At 49.7% G+C, this 5,306-nt stretch overlaps 1 protein-coding gene across 1 annotated transcript in view; it reads right to left on the bottom strand.

Moving 5' to 3' along the window:
* TENM4 (teneurin transmembrane protein 4) overlaps window positions 1-5,306 on the bottom strand; it is an 858,900-nt gene that overhangs the window by 440,034 nt on the left and 413,560 nt on the right. The gene's annotated exons all lie outside the window — the stretch shown is intronic.

Here is a 5,306-nt window from a genome sequence, read left to right as displayed (position 1 = left end):
AGACAGCTTTTGAACTGTGGTGTTGGAGAAGACTCTTGAGAGTCCCTTGGACTGCAAGGAGATCCAACCAGTCCATTCTGAGGGAGATCAGCCCTGGGATTTCTTTGGAAGGAATGATGCTGAAGCTGAAACTCCAGTACTTTGGCCGCCTCATGCAAAGAGTTGACTCATTGGAAAAGACTCTGATGCTGGGATGGATTAGGGGCAGGAGGAGAAGGGGACGACAGAGGATGAGGTGGCTGGATGGCATCACTGACTCGATGGACGTGAGTCTGAGTGAACTCTGGGAGTTGGTGATGGACAGGGAGGCCTGGCGTGCTGCGATTCATGGGGTCGGAAAGAGTCGGACACGACTGAGCGACTGGACTGAACTGAACTGAACACTGAATAAGAAGGAAGTTTATGTTCTGGATACAGCTAGATTCACCTCCCAGATTATGTATATTATTATTAACAGCATTGAGCTAATGAAAACATGGGCTTCCCTGGTGGCTCAGATGGTAAAGAATCCACCTCAATGTGGTATTCTGTTTCTATAAAACAGAACAAGTAGGAGAGGATGGTGGTCAGGAAAGATAACAAACGGGCAGTGGTGTGAGGCAGGCATGGACTCAAACCCTGGTTTTGCCATTTATTAGCTGTGCAACCTTCAGCAGGTCACCTAATCTCTCTGAATCTTAGCTTTCTTGGCTAGGAAATGGGAAAAAAAGTTAAGAATCAATGGACTAGTTGTCTCCAAGTCCCTTCTAGCTCCCAGATTCCCAGATGCTTTGACTCTTGCAGGCCCTTCTCAATCCTGTTTGGAACGTGGGTAACTGTCCAGTAAGAGACCCTCATTCCTGGGCACCTCTGATTTCTAGGATGGAGTGCAGGCTGCTCGTGGGGCAGAAGGGTAGTCAAATATAGGGGTGTAATCTCTACCCCAGTGCAGGAACCCAGTTTCCTGTCCTAGAAAAGGGAGCCTTGTGTATCATGGCTGGGTAGCTGCAGTACTCTAGGGAATTAGTGATAGCTATTCTTACAAGATTTTTAAAACGCAGTCTCATGAGCACGGGCCACGGAGGGCAGAGGATAAATGGAGTTAAACTGGTAATGAGCTTTCTCATCCTGCCTGAAGATGCTCACCTAATCTACTGACTCTCAATAAGCAATTTGGCTGCCTAATTGGGTTAACCGGTAATTTCCCTTTTGACACCCAGGCTGCTTGATAATTTGGGGGGTAACTGTGATTCTGTTTCATTGTTTCTTTTCCATGTGAATTTCTCACTTTGCCTCTGGGATTAGAGCTGGGAGTAAATTCTCACTATGTCCCAGGCCCACCACGCCTCCTTATGCCTCCAAGCCCTGCTCGAGCAATTGCCTCCACTGGGAACAACTCAGAACCCTCACCTTCAGCGCAATCCTGCTTGTCTGGCCTGCAAGCCCAGGTGCGTCGTGTGGGTGGGATGGAGGAAAGAGCCTTCGGACACGCAGGGCAGAGTGAACGGCTCCTTCCACAGTCATCCCACAGCTCTTTCAACAATGAACATTAATAGCGAGCAAGCATTAAGGACCAGCACAGACCAGCCGCTTTGCCAAAGCTGTGGTGCAGGCTCACAGCAACACTTCAAGGAAGAAAGATGGCATGCTGTTTTTGTACTTTTTATTACTGTGGTAAAACACAGATAACCCTTTCAACCATTTTTAAGCATATGGTAATGGTGGCATTAAGTGCACTCACTTTGCTGTGTAACCAGAGCTATTCCACCATCCCAAACTGAAACTCGGTACCTGCTAAACCCTAACTCCCCGTTTCCCTTCTTCTGACCCCATGTGGCCACTGGCACACAGTTTTAGAAATTGCGGGAACTGTTGGGTAGGGAGGTGAGGTGACGTGCTCAAGGTTTCAGAGCTGGGTCCTGGCATGGCCAGGACCTGGGACCAAGGCTCCTCACTAGACGCCGGGACTGTGTCTTTTCCACCCTGCCTGCAACAGACAGAGCGGAAAAGCTGTCACAGCTCTACCTCCCCTCTTGAATATTTGCCAAGATTCTCAATTCTAGAATGATGCCTGGTCCACGGAAGGAGCTCAGCACAGCTACAGAACAAATCACAGAATGAAACTGCTAAAGAGGCACTGCGTCCACCTGACCCTGTGGTTGGAGCGCAAATGCAACCTCTGCTTTCTAAAAAAACATTTATGGAGTGCCAACTGTGTGCCCTGGCATGACGCCAGCTCCTCCTTGCTGTGGCCCAGCTCAGTAGGAGGGGCCTGAGGGCTGGTTCCACCTGACGGCCCTGAGGGGAGAGATTTGTGTTTACATTACCCAGTCAATTCTGTATTTATTTTGGATATTAAGCAGTGACATAAAAGCTGCTGACATTAACCTTCAGGGGCAGAAATTGGCTTTAATGGACCCCATAAAAGTTATTATTGATGGCAGCTGCCTGCAGCTTCACCATGACCTCAGCAAAAGCCTCCACCACTATCAATACTGTTGACAATTACTATTGACTAATGCGAGGCTGGGCGTGGAGGCAGTCAATGTTCCCGTGGCTGGAAGTTGCTAGGGATCATGCTTTGGTGTCCTCACTTGCTGATTCAAGTAGAGGTGGGCAGAAGGTTCAGCCTATAGTGGCAGAGAGACCTGAGTTCAAACCCAGGCTTGGCCCACCTGCTGAATTACTGGCTGAACAATCTCCAGCCAAGTCAGTAGACCTTCTGGGAACCTCAGTTTTCCCATCTGGGAAATGGGAATGCCATGCTGTTTCATGAGGGTTGAAGGCAGTGGCCCACATGCAGTGTCTCGACACATGGTAGGCCCTCAGTTTGGCCTCCTTCTGCCCCTGAAAACTGGCCACACTGAGATGCGTTGGCCAACACGTCCAGTGGAGTCAAGCTCTGTTCTGATGGTAAGATCAGACTTCTCATCACAGATAAAGGAGAAAACTGGGACCAGGAGGATGAAAGAGAGAGAAGGAGAGGAGAGTACCGGGGAAAGAAGTGAGAGCAGGAGGGCCAGGAACAAGAGGAGGGCAGCCTCAAAAGAGCAGAGACGCCTGCGAAGAGCCTGGGGGCTCCAGCTCAGCTAGACACACGGCTGCAGCACGCCCTTCCCCTCTGAACCCCAGTCCTTGGCTGTAACTGAGGTTGACGAGAATGTTATCAACTCTTTGGGGGATAAAGGGGAGTCACTCCTATGGTTCATTCACATTCAGCATGAGCCACTGTCATTATTTAAACTCCAGTACAACAAAGCCTGCCCATGCCAGAGACGCACAAGATGTGGGTTCGATCCCTGGGTCAGGAAGATCCCCTGGCGGAGAAAACGGAACCCACTCCAGTATCTTTGCCTGGTTAATCCCACGGACAGAGGAGCCTGGTGAGCTCCACGGGGATCTCAGAGTCAGACACGACTGATGGACTGAGCACGCACTCACGTCAATTAGGTCAACCTGGCCGACAGTGTCATTCAGATCTCCAGATAACAAGGACACTAATGTCATTTTCCAACCTGGAGCAACAGGACAGGGGCCGGGGCACCTGAGGGATGTGTGGGTTTGGAAGTCCAGGCCTGGAAGGGAGGAGGTGTTGGATCTGCCTGCCCATCTTCCCTGAGCACAGAGCTAGAGTGCTGTGGCCCGGCATAGAGATAGACGTTCAGGAGGCAAGCGTGGTGTGGCCAGGGAAGCAAGAAGCCATCCCCCTGCCCCCCATCAAAGGCCGAAGCTCTCCAGGCTTGTTGATTATGTCATTATCACCCAACAGAGGCTTAATTCAGCAGCAATTCAGCTCTCAGGGAATACACAATAATGTGGGTGGTATGTACTTCATTCTGTCATGACTTTATGGAAAAATGATCATTTGTCACCATGGAGAGAGCCTTCCAATGAACAAGCAGCCCGAGTACTTTGCTGCAGAGGAAATTCACTATGACTAGGGCTACAAGGGTAAAGATTTCAGAGTTACACAGGCCCGAATTCAGGTCGTGAATTCGGTGACCTATACAGGTTTCTTAAACCTCTCTGGGCTACGTGCTTCTTATTCTGTGCAGTGGGGATGATAAAACCTACCCTGGGCAGAGAGGCTGTCCTGGTCTCTGCCACCCTCCCTAAGTCTTAGCTGCCAGACCCTAGCAGGACCCTCCTCCATGTGGACCTTGTCTACAGGCTGCCCACTCCTCCAACAAGCTGTAGCATGAGTAAATGAGACCAGACAGTTAAGTACTTGGCATTGTGCTTGGGGGCCTAATAATCAGCAGCAGGTGTTAACTATTATGTTTATAATTTTCCTCTTATACACCTTCACCTCCAATGCGAGGACTTCAAATCATAGAATCCTACATCTAAAAGGATCTGCAAGTGATTTGGTTCATTTATTCCCCCTAAGTGTTCACTGGAACACTGCTTTTATTGGATCTTTTGAGAATAAAGGGTTCTTTATTCTCAGGTCAATTTGGGGGATGCTGCTTGCTAATATATCCATCAGCATGATTAATAACATGTTAAAGGTTCTGAGAAGTCCCGCAGTAAGGAAACTGGTTCAAATTCCTTGAACTTAATGTTTCCTACGCTATTTGACCACAGAGCACTCCCTTCTACCCACCCCCACCTTCAATCTAAGAAATATTAACATTCTAAGAACACCAGGAATGCTGATTTCATTAAAACTGCTTATTTTACAGATGAGGAAACTGAGGTCCTCATCTATAGTGAGAAAGGATCTACACTCCAGGTCAGTGATGGACCTGAGGCTGCCTGCCTCTTTGTTGGACACCACTTTCTCTGTACCGGCTTCACACATCAAATTCAGTGCGTAGTCAGGAAGAGAGAGGAGGGTTTCTGGCTGGGCTTGGGCCTAGATGGGAAGGAGGATAAGGGGGTGTGGATGGCTCCCCAGCGCAGAGAGGGCTGGTGATGTCAAGGGAGGGTGAAACTACCAAGTTGGGGCCCATCACCTTCTGCTGTCCCCATACCCTAAATCCAGTGCACAGGGTCCCGAGGAAACACCCCGAGTTCTCCAGCGGCAGGGGTAGAACAAGGATTTGCAACCCTGCTGCTCTTGACTCTTCTTTGGAGATCACATCTCTCCACTGGACAGTATCCTTACCTAGACTCCTGCACGATCCCAAACCTGGGACTGTGTTGTGCATATAACTCACTGGAGCATCCTTGTTAGAGGCAAACTGCCTAAGCCTTCACTGCTGACTTGGTGTCCACCCTCTCCCCACCCCCGACACCCTGGCTCCCCAAATCCTCGGCAGGAATCACACAGGATGCTGCGTTTAGAGCTGGAAACCAGTAGGGGGCGCTGGTTTGCAACTTGC

Source organism: Bison bison, unplaced genomic scaffold (assembly GCF_000754665.1).
Source record: "Bison bison bison isolate TAMUID 2011002044 unplaced genomic scaffold, Bison_UMD1.0 scf7180017864324, whole genome shotgun sequence".
NCBI lineage: Eukaryota > Metazoa > Chordata > Mammalia > Artiodactyla > Bovidae > Bison > Bison bison.
This window is presented reverse-complemented; position numbering and strand designations above follow the sequence as displayed.